At 38.2% G+C, this 12,404-nt stretch overlaps 1 long non-coding RNA gene across 1 annotated transcript; it reads left to right on the forward strand.

Annotated features, from left to right (window-relative positions):
* The first annotated feature begins 6,940 nt into the window (after positions 1 to 6,940).
* Positions 6,941 to 8,847, forward strand: LOC127434845 (uncharacterized). Its single transcript, XR_007896100.1, has 2 exons — positions 6,941 to 7,036; positions 7,931 to 8,847. It is a non-coding gene; the product is annotated as an uncharacterized LOC127434845 (long non-coding RNA).
* The last annotated feature ends 3,557 nt before the right edge of the window (positions 8,848 to 12,404 follow it).

Genomic DNA, 12,404 nt, shown 5'->3' on the forward strand with positions numbered 1-12,404 from the left:
TGAAGGAGTGCTCAAGCCTGAGGGAGTTACAGACTAGGACACAGAGATAGAAAGGAGTGTTTGCACTCTCTCTTTCTCTCTTTGTGGCTTAGCTGTGGTTCTGTCAGGAGCACACGTCACTCTTACAAAGAGGATTGGAGAATAAAACTGGAGGCCATTAAGAAGAAGAAGGCACTTCAGTGTAAGTGAATGTGTGCACAGTACAAGAGGCTGGTGGCATAGAAGATGTTAAACAAACAGATAAAAAAAAAAGAAAATTTTCCTAAGAAAATGTGTGGTGTGTGGCTTTACAAATCTCTGAGTCACAATGTTACAGAGTGTCATGGGGCATTGCTATGCACTTGCAAATGTCTTCTGATTGGTTATAGTGTGCTGTTATGTGGTTGCTTGTGTATTCTGGGTGATTGCTAGGGGATTGCGTGGCACAAGTCAAAAGAGCCCACCCCAAGTCACTATGATATTCTGAAACCTAGAAATGGCTATAGGGTCTTTCAGTGTAAGTATACTAGAATTGTTGTTCCATTTTATCGTGTTCCTAAACATGCTGCAGGATTTGAGTTATCATTCATGTCCATAGCACAAACGGTGTGGGAAGAGTTATGTGCCAAATTTCAAATTAGGTGTCGCTCTAGGGCAGATTGTCAGGTGGAAAGTGGTGACTACGGATGCTTCCAACACAGGTTGGGGGGTGGTGTGCGATGGGTGCCCGAATTTTGGCACCTGGACAGGTGCGAAGAATGCGTGTCACATCAACCGCCTAGAGCTATCGGCATTATTCTTAGCTTTAAAGGCTTTTCAGTCAGAAATAGCGAACTGTCATGTCCTAGTTCGCTCAGACAACATGACAGTTGTGGCATATATAAACCGCCATGGCGGAATTCATTCACCGCCACTGATGAGACTGACGCGTCACCTCCTCCTATGGAGCGAGCATCATCACCTTTCTCTGAGAGTGACATATGTCCCAGGTGGTCTGAATTAAGGCACGGACCTATTGTCATGCCAAGGGGTGAAACCAGGCGAATGGAGACTTCATCCTCAAATTGTACTGAGGATTTGGGAAATATTCGGCAAAGCAGAAATCTATCTATTTGCATCAGTGGGGAACACCCACTGTCCCCTCTGGTACTCGAAGTCCCAAGCCCCACTGGGAGCAGACACAATGGCCCACAAATGGCCGGTGAAACGCAAATATGCGTTTCCCCCGGTGTGCCTGATTCACTCTGTCATATGCAAAGTCTTAGAGGACAAGGAAACAATTCTATTGGTTGCACCGAAATGGCCCAACCAGCCATGGTTTCCGGAAATGATAGAGATGATGTACAGCTCGCCATGGGAAATACCACTGAGGAGGGATCTCCTCTCTCAGGCGCAAGGCACAATCTGGCATCCCCAGCCCAAGCTGTGGAACCTGCATGTTTGGCCCCTGAACGAAGCGCGCTAAACGCACCAGAACTGAAGCATTCAGTCATGAACACCATTTTACAGGCCACAGCACTTTCCACGAGATGCCTCTACGAACTAAAATGGAATGTTTTCACTGATTGGTGTCTCTCACATGGCAAAGACCCAGTAAGCTGCCCCATACATTAAATTCTCATATTTCTTCAAGAGCGATTAGACGCAGGACTCACTCAACTCTCAAAGTGTATATGTCGACTATATCTGCGTATCATGCACCTGAAGCTGGTGCCACAATAGGCAAGCATGATTTAATCATAAAGTTCCTTAAAGGAGCAAAACGATTAAACCCACCTCGGTCGGCTACAGTCCCGACTTGGGACTTAACTTTAGTTCTAAAAGCTCTCGCAGGGCCCCCCTTTGAGCTTTTGGCTGAATTGCGCATGCTCTCCATTAAGACCACACTACTGATGAGCCTGGCCTCAGTAAAATGGGTCGGTGACTTGCATGCACTATCGATCGAAAATTCATGTCTGGATTTTGGCCCTGGTCTTTCAAAAGCCACTGTCAAACCCAGAAAAGGCTGTGTACCTAAGGTTCTAACCATGCCCTTCAGAGCGCAGGTGGTCCACCTTCAGGCCTACATGCATACATTGAGCGTACCCGCCAGTTCAGACTGTCTGATCAGCTCTTTGTATGCTATGGAGGATGCACAAAAGGAATGTCCATCTCCAAGCAAAGACTTTCTCACTGGATTGTTGATGCAATTGCCCTGGCTTATGAGTCGCAGGGTAAGACTTGCCCAATTGGTGTTAAAGCACACTCAACTAGAGGCATGGCCTCCTCATGGGCATAGACAAATGGTGTGTTTTTACGAGACATATGTTTTGCAGCAGTAAGGTCTTCTCAAAACACATTTGCAAGGTTTTACAAACTAGACATGACGCTCTTCACAAGTCCTCTCTGTTTAGAGCGCTTGCTATTTCATTGGCCAAACATATACTTATGCTCCTCCCTTTAAGGACGAGCTCCCCATCTTTTTACATAATCGCCTGGATTCAGGCTGTTGTAATTTGCCATAAAGTCACAAGCACTTTCGTTATAAATAACTCACTTCCCGACTGGGTTCATTCATACTATATGACTATGAGGGTCCAACATGAGGGTCACTCACTGCTGCATACTCATGTCGGTCGCCATCCCACGAGACTGCGGCATCATGTTTCCTTTTTGGGAGGTTATGTCGTGTAGTGCTGCTTGATGGGATTCTGTTCCCCAAATGCGTTAATAAACGCAATGTCAAGTGTACTGAGTTGTAAGGGGACGTCTTGGTTACGTACGTGACCTCGGTTCCCTGAGATGAAGGGAACGAGACATTGCGAATTCTAGCCGCACTACAAGACTCAGAGTTCTTGAGGTACGAGCGATGCGCTCTTTGTTTCTCAGTCAGAAATTCTGAGGAAATGGTGTTTGCGCACCTGCTTTTATAGTGGATAGCTTCACTTCAGAAGAGGCAGAGCTCAAACATAAGACATGTTATACGAGTCGAAACGTTAACCACATGGATTTTGAATAAAATTATTGATGGAGCAGTAAGTGTGTGAGTATTTTGTTTTTGATAGTGAACTAGATATGTACCTGCAATATTATCTAGCAGTTCTGTGCTTTTGATAGTGTAGTGAGGATCGCCCTGAGGCAATTTGGTTACATTGAAGTGTGTCATTCTGCATTCAGGATGCGCATAAGCGGTTTTGTGCTGCTCTGTATTGGAGCCTTTCTTCTTACTTTTTTGTACAATATGATGTTAAAGTTATTAAGCTTATTTATGTGTTGAATATCCATTAGTCCATGTTGAAGTGCTGCACTTAGCATCCATATATCCCTCTTAAAAATGTCTGATCATTGTCACGTGAACATATCGGAGCCTAAATATACATTATTATCCTTAAAGTCATTCAAACAACCCTAATCAAAACACACAGTGTCTCAGCAGATCTGATAAGTCTTTTTTTCACTACAAATTAATCTTGCCTTATCATTTATTCCTGGTAATAAATTCAAGCAGGTGGACGCTGGTTGGAGACAGTAGCTCCTCTTAGACCATATGGAGAAAATAGTACTGTCACCTTCACAAACTGAAACAGACACAGTATGTGGCAAACCTTTGTTGCAGTACGCAGAGCGCTTTTTATTCTCGTTGTGACCATGATAATGAATCTCATGCACACTGTGTGAAGAGTTCTGTTCAATGAACTGTGTGACAGACCCACGCTCATGACACAAAGGTCCTCTATTGACCTTTTGCCTATGTGTGTGTGGTGTGCGTGCAAGCTATTCATTATGTTTCTAAGGTTAATTAGTGTATGTGTGAGGAGGCAGGCGAGGAATGAGGATCTAAATGCAGCTTTTAATGGAAATCAAAGATAAACAAAGTACTCAGAATAAAATGAAACAAAACATGGGAAACCAGGCACAGAACGTAACAACACATGTGAAGACTGACAAAGAAACCAGGGGAAACAAGGAAACGAGGAACACCTGGGAAAAACAATCAGGGGAAACCACTCATGAAAAGAAACTACAAAGGACTACAAAATTAACAGGAAAAAGGAACAGGGAACTAAACAAGAATTTCAAAATAAAAGTCTAAGCAAAAACACAAGGAATACGTGACAGTATGTGTGTGATCCCCTTTAGGCGAGCAGTTTATTACATTTTACTTTCAAAAAGGTTAATGCTAGCTTGTAAAAACTACATTTTTCAAAATTACTTGTTTTACTCTATACTTTATTTTACCTTACTTACCTTTTTCATATGTTCTCAAGGACTATAAAACATTGTCCACTTTAGCAAACGTAATCGCTGTTAAGGTTTATTGCAGCCATGACTGTAAGCTCGTTTCTCTGTGTTAGACGTCCTTTACAAAAAAAGTACTGTGGGAGTAGTTGCATAGTATTAGATGGTACTGTATCAGATGGTATGGTATAACCATGGTACTTTCATTTACAGTAGCTTGTTGTAAAACATGGTACTGTTTGATTACCATACCCATGTACAGTACCATATTTACATATGGGGACTTTAAAGTTATTCAAAGAATACCATAGTACTACCATGGTACTACTACATGTTCAATATATAGGTACTTTAAATGAATAGTTCACCCAAAAGATGAAAATTCTCATTTACTCACCCTCATGCCATCCCAGATGTGTATGGCATTCTTTCTTCTGCAGAACACAAACAAAGTTTTTAGAAGAATATTTCAGCTCTCTAGGTCCATTCAATGCAATTGTAGGGGTCGGGACAATTCTTCTCTTTGCCCAGTAGGTGGCAATATGCACAAAGTATGTGAAAAACAAAAGAAGAACTCTTAGGAGAGAAGAGCGCTTAGAGATTTATAGTGAAAAATAAAATAAAAATGACTTAAAAATGTATCTGTTTCTCTTCCACCCTCTCTATCATAAAGCTTTTGAAAACATACATTTAACCACTGGAGTTGTATGGATTACTTTTATGCTGCCTTTATGTGCTTTTTGAGCTTCAATGTTTTGGACCCTGTTGACTTGCACTGTATGGACCTTCAGAGCTGAAATATTCTTTTAAAAATCTTTGTTTAGGGGGCCTGGGTAGCTCAGCGAGTATTGACACTGATTACCACCCCTGGAGTCACGAGTTTGAATCCAGGGTGTGCTGAGTGACTCCAGCCAGGTCTCCTAAGCAGCCAAATTGGCCCGGTTGCTAGGGAGTTTAGAGTCACATGGGGTAACCTCCTCGATTAAGTGGTTCTCGCTCTCAGTGGGGCACGTGGTAAGTTGTGCGTGGATCGCGGAGAGTAGCATGAGCCTCCACATGATGTGAGTCTCCGTGGTGTCATGCACAACAAGCCACGTAATAAGATGCACGGATTGACGGTCTCAGAAGTGGAGGCAACTGAGACTTGTCCTCCGCCACCCGGATTGAGGTGAGTAACCGCACCACCATGAGGACCTACTAAGTAGTGGAAACAGGGCATTCCAAAATTGGGGAGAAAAGGGGGTAAAAAAATAAAAAAAAACTTTGTGTTCAGCAGATGAAAGAAATTCATACACATCTGGGATGGCATGAGGGTGAGAAAATGATGAGAGCATTTTCATTTTCGGGTGAGCTATCCCTTTAAAGTCGCCATGAAACAGAAGTTATGATCGCCTTTATTACTGTATTGTGACGTATTTCTGAATGAAACGGCTTTTCGAACAAGAAAAAAATGTAGGGCGGGGACAAGGCTAGAGCCATTGTTCAAATACAGATGAATGTGAAACAAGCGAGTAGAAGCAAATTTGTCCACGTTTAGAATCACAATACACTAAGCATAAAGAATAAAGAACACTTACTCGAGCGGTATATCCAAGAAACCTCCGTCTGCAGAAAAATATAAATAAATTCCAGCGAGTTTCCTTTTGTCCAGCTTCGGCGTCAGCGTGTCTTATTTAGAAGTCATCGTTCCTATGCCCTATTCCTACGAAGACAATTACCCTCCACTGTGAGAACTTCCGAAGTCTGAAAGTTAATTATAGTAAGTCGAAACTAATTTTAAGCGATTCTTATCTGAAAATCTGTTTGGAATTGACCCTACAGCATGGATTTTGCTCCTTTTGAAGTACCCTGCGAAGGCATTATCAGCACCAGTTAGAACACAGCCAGACACACTAGGGGGAGGGAGTTTTATCATTATAGAAAGCATTTGATTGGACAAAGTTTCTCAGGCACTTTGTGGCCTCATGATTGTGGTCTGTCAAGCCAGAAGAGAGAGACTGCTGATTTTAAATGCTAATATCTTCTGAAAATGAATTTTGTCAGCATTTGGAAGTACACTAGCATATTGATGACCTTAAAGGGAATAAATATAGACTAAAAGCAGCAAAAGTTTAGGGACACGGGGACTTAATGCTACTTTTTTGTAGTATATTTTGTGATGTTTGCCTCCCCCTAGCGCCCACATTGCGGTAATTTCGCAATAATTTACATTTATCTCTTTCTTCCAGACGAGGGAAGCATAGACCATTTTTACAACCTCTTCCTTTTTCGCATTGCACAGTTCCTCGTTTAGTATTACACTCTTTATGCAATTCGAGAATTTTTTATCATAAACTCATCAAGTGCTTGGTTTATGCAAATTAGAAACCAATATATTTAGATGGAGAAATGCTGGTCTGGTTCTAAGAAAAGCATTAGTCACTTTTATTACCCTTGTGTTTCACAAATGTTCATTGGTTGTGATTGGTACTTTCTGATGACTAATAAAGAACATCCTGTTTCATATTACACTGTAATAACCAATAAGTTCGCAGTTTATGGTGACTGACTGATGTTGATAAACTTTCGATTAGAATAAACCCCGATTATTTGACTTTTGCTTATTTTTGCTTTACTACATAATGCCTTAAATCTATGCATTACATTTAGGAATCACAAATATATTTAGTGAAAGTGTGAATTAGCAACAAAGATTATCTATTGGACACTCCCACATGTGGGATGGTGTCTGCATGATGTTATAGCATGAAAAACCAATGCCACACACATCCACAAGGCACACTGGCACACTTAGGGAACAGCTGTGAAAAATCTCATACATTAGCCAACTTCTCTTCCGGTAAGTAAAAAAATGCTTACTTTGGCCTTTTGGGTATTTTGTCCTTTACTCGTCTTTGTGAACGCTTCGCATCTTAGAAGTAATCTTAGGGGCCGTTCACACCGAACATGTTCATGCCTTCGTCTGCGCTGCTTTTCCAGTTGTTTTCCAATGTAAACATACGCGAGACGGGCGTCCTTGGCCGTTAGGGTTGCCACCCGTCCCGTAAAATACGGGATCGTCCCGTATTTAAAGATATAATTGTGCGTCCCGTATCGAATCAATACGGGACGCGATTTGACCCGTATTTAAGCTGGTCAGATGGTGTAACGGTGAAATCGTTCCAGATCGCTAATTTAACATTGATATAAGTTGGAAAATGTGCGTATGGTGGGTAAGGGATCGTCTGAAAAGTCCACAAATGGGGCTAAAACTGTGTATTTTTTTTTCTTTCTATATAAATATTCAATCATGTTCAAAGATCAAACAATGTATGAATACAATCATTGAGTCATAAAGACAAGTACAAGTGAAGGAAAAAAAATACGTATAAACCAACCAAAATGTATACATAAATAAGATAAAGAAGACAAATAATCGAAAAGATAAAATAAATATATTTTTAACATATAAAAGATGTATTATTTTTTATAAGTGAGGGGTCAGGAAAGATCTAATTTCAGCATATAAGCATTTCAGCAATTTTTATTATTAACGCATATTAACTCAACGCATTTTTTGCTAAAACTGTGGAGGATGTGGTTAGGGGCCTTGATTCCCAGCCCCTCATTTAAGTGTCCCTTATTTTAAGACTTCATTTGAAACAATCATATCTCCTCATTAGGGATTTATAAACCATTAACTTCCAATGTTGATTACAACGTGGCTTATGTTTGCTTTTGTTGTTTTGTATAGAGATCAGTCCTGGACATACGGTGTGAATCATGTCTGGAATCGGCTTACTAAATATATACATCATCGGAACTGCATTTTCTCTTCTGGTGGCTCTGTTTGGACTGGTTGATTCTGTTGGGGGTCTGATGTATCCTCAAGGATCTGGCCATGCAGACGACAATTGGACAAAGGAACATACTCCAGTGTCTCCATCACAGACTGCTGCTGCTGCCCACATTAAACGGATTGGATTGAGATGATCTTCCGCATGGATCTTGCATGTTCTTCTTCTCCACTGTCTTTGGGAGCAGGTCTTCAATTGCACTAGCAGAAATACTATTAAGGTCACTGACCAACTACGTACTGTACATGCAGTATGGAAATGATCTTTTTCTACACTACTGTGAGAAATACCTGAAAGGGATACGTAAATGAAGAACATGTGATGTGGACTGGTACAAACAGATCAGATGTGATACTGTACAAACTGTTGCAATTTGTGTTTCTGCAAAGACCTTGTCTGGAAATATACTACACTGTAAAAATTGGATATGTTGATACCTTAAGGGACATTTCTACTTGATCTACCCCAATGAAGCCAAGTTGATTCAGTCATATTAAATAACATTTTTGACATGAATAAAGCCAGTTAATTAAAATGTTACAACATGAAACAATTTGTTGTGATCAAGTTACCTGCTATTTTATAAAGTGTAAAAAGACATGAGGCAGCTGTACCAGAATATACTGTACAAAGAATTAATGTGGCACTAACAAAAGTTAAATAACGCTTTGCACTGTAAAGAAAATAAAATACTGCAAACATGTTTACATTTACTGGCTGCTCTAAAAAGTAGAAATCCCTGATCAAAAAACCTTTTTGTAATCCTTTCCCTGAATGTTTATACTAATACATCAATAAAGTAATTCTTCTTCAATAATGCTTGTGTGCATCATTAGCAACTCTGATATCAGTATGCAGATGTTCTTGTTTTTCGTCTTTTATTTGATTGTTATTGCTCATATTTGATGTTTGTACAAAAAGGTCCAGTGCATTTTGGAGTCTGAAAGATAATATGTTATGACCAACCTAACAAAAGTTCTTATAAATAACTGAATAAAAAGCACTATGAAAATAAAAAAATCACTCTCTTCTGTACAAAATCCCAAGAGAAGCTATTTAAAGTGATGAGTATGTGTCAAAGTTAGCCAGGTGATGATTTTTTTAAATTTTTATTATTGATAGAGATTGTGGGGAAAGCCGTTTATAGTTTATCAAGTAAAGTCTTGCTGTTTAGGGATGGGCTTTTCCTGTACAGATTACCTCTTCTATAGAAACATTTATTGCATCAAGTGGCATGTCTTTGCAATGCTAATGTTAAATATTGGCAGCTTTTAAATGTACCTTGACGTAGGTAATTTATATTGAGTAATGTAATATGATCAAGCCTTTCCTTGAAAGTCACTCCCCACTTTCTACAGAAAAAAAAAAAAAGGAGTAGGATGATAGAGATCATTTTAGGTCAGTAAGCACATAAAATACCTCTCTCTCTCTCTCTCTCTCTCTCTCGCTCGCTCTCTCTCTCTCTTTTTGGATTAGTTCCACAGTTCTACTTTCAGGACAGTATTATTAGCAAGACTGTACTTGCATCAGAGTTGTATCCAGAGGATATACATACTTGAAAAGCTAACCAGAGGCATTCCCAAACACGGAAATGTAACTCTCTACCATTCCATGACCGTAGTTTATGTTCAGCTGCCCCTTTTGCGTAAATAAAAGCACAACAATGCCCTGCAGTCCTTATATTTTTACCAGCATCTTTCATTTTGTTATACAGTATGTCCTGTTGTTGAGTTCAGACACTGTTCTAAGATTACATGTGCGCAGATTTACTATATTTTACTGTAAAGCAAATGTCATTTTTTTACTGTAAGGCACTTTATTCATACAGAGTTCTTTTATATCGTTCTGCAAACTAGGCTGTGTATAACATGTTAATTACCATGTAATTGACTCATTGCTTAGTGACCAGCTGTTTAGTTATTAAACAACATGCTTTTGACTGGCACAGTGGCCCCAAAACTATTTGGACACTTGACACTTAAAAATGTATTAATGTCATTGCATTAGATAACAAAATGTCAAACTAATTGGTATTTGTTTTAAAGAAGGCTAAACATTTCACAAAAGGCTTTAGTTACAAAAATAATAGATATACTGGTAACACTTTACAATAAGGTTCAAATTGTTAACATTGGTTAGCAACATTAATTAACATGAACAAACAATGGACAATACTTTTACAGCATTTACCAATCTTAGTAAATGTTACTTACAACCAGGGTTGGGAGAGTTACTTTTAAAATGGGTTCCACCACAGATTACAGAATTATAGAATACCTGTCATTTGTAATGTATTCCGTTAAATTATTCAAGGTCATCTAAATTCTTTGGATTACTTCAGGTATATATTTTTTTTACTTGTTTTGACTATATAAAAAACTCTGCCAGTACAGTAAGAAAAAATACACATGTTAAAAATACATTCTCTGAATAAAGCCTGAATATCTTATGCAGTGTTGCATCTAAAACAAGATAAAAGCAAATTGATCCTGCTTTAAGTATTTTTATGTTTTTACAGGAAAACAATACAACAATTCTCATCAAGATTAAGAATAAGAGAGAAAAAAATATGATCTAACATGGATTTTCTTGAGAAAAAAAAATATGACCGTACCTGGTAACATGTGCATGTAAAATTGCTAGATAAAGCATTTTAGCTTAGCATAAAGCTTATTCACATGACAATTTACACAAGGATTATTTCTATTTCTGCTGGTCCAAACTTCAAGCTTACTTCTCTGTCTGCTCGTATGAATGTAACACATCATAAGAAAGTGTTTCATATGTATAAATGTTTTCCATCTGAAAGGACTAAATATTAAATGAAACAAATGACAATAAAATGCAAAGTAATCTCTTCAGTAATCAAAATCCTTTTTGAATGTAACTGTATTCTGATTACCAACAATTTAAACTGTAACTGTAGTGGAATAAAGTTTCTAATATTTCGTATTTTAAATACGTAATCCCGTTACATGTATTCTGTTACTCCCCAACCCTGGTTACAACATATAGTAAGACATTTTTAAAATGAAAAGTTGTATTAGTTAACATTAGTTAATGCATTATGAACTAACATGAACTAACAATGAACAATTGTATTTTTATTAACTAAGATTAATAAATGCTGTAAAAAATAACCTTGAACACAGGCTTACATGTTCATATGAAACCAGCTAACTATTTCGTCAAAGAGTGTTTCATATCATTGCATGATCTTCCCATTAATCCAGTGACAGCTCATGCAAAAGAATATTCTGTTCTTGTGATGTCTTCTCTACAGAGAAACTTAGGTGAAGCTTATACATTGTTTAAACTGGTAAAAATACAATGCCTGAGTGTACATTGAATTCATTAGTCTGAGATATAAATTAGTGTTTATGCAAGCCAAGAATTGTAGTGAAGTCATACATTTTACAGTAATTATGCCTGTGGGCTATATGAAGCAACAGCACTCTCTCTTGGCTAAGACAGGAACAGTACACACGCACACAAACACACACACACACACACACACACACACACACACACACACACACTATTGAGTATACACTCTTTGAAGGCTCATTTTGCATACTCTCACTTTGTTTTATTGTCCTTTATTTTAGCAGTGCATGCATAGGGCCTGGAATGTTCTGAAATAGTCTAAAACGCAATGTTAAACTGATGTACTGTTCTGACATGCTTGTACTATTATAATGTTATAGACTTGTATGGAAGAGTGTCAGCACGAGGCACTGTTAAGCAGAGCTTGTTATGGTAATAGTGATAATTATGTAAGAATTATTGTTGTTCATTTATTTGAGATTAAATGAGCACTTTCCCTGTTACAAATCACAAGTTCTTGACAAAGCTGATCTAAGGTGACAAGGGTGACCCTCATTTCAGTGATCAAACCTAGGATTTGAGGATAAAAAATGTTGTCCAACCCAGGGGTTTTTCCAATTTTGGATGCCAAGGACCACCAAATATAATGATCCCATTGCAGGGGGGGGGGGGGGGTCCTAAAATATAAAGACAAATATATATTTCCATGTATAAACATAAAGACTAATTATTACTATGAGAAAATTAGCCACTGTGATAATATAAATGAAACATGTTGTTTGCATACTCAAATAATTAGCATTGTACTAAATTCAAAACATATTCAGTTTAGTTAAAATATTCCTGGATTTATGTTTTAAACTTTGTATTAAATTGATAGTTTATCGTTCATAGAACAAAATAATTATGATTAATCACATGATTCCTGACCAGCCTTTAAAAAGAAGAATGAAACAATGTCACAATGTCACAATGTCAATAACATATAAAATCATATTTGGTAAAACTGTGTTGAAAAACACATTTTGTAAAACATTTTTTCTT

The sequence above is a fragment of the Myxocyprinus asiaticus genome, chromosome 45 (assembly GCF_019703515.2).
Source record: "Myxocyprinus asiaticus isolate MX2 ecotype Aquarium Trade chromosome 45, UBuf_Myxa_2, whole genome shotgun sequence".
Lineage (NCBI taxonomy): Eukaryota > Metazoa > Chordata > Actinopteri > Cypriniformes > Catostomidae > Myxocyprinus > Myxocyprinus asiaticus.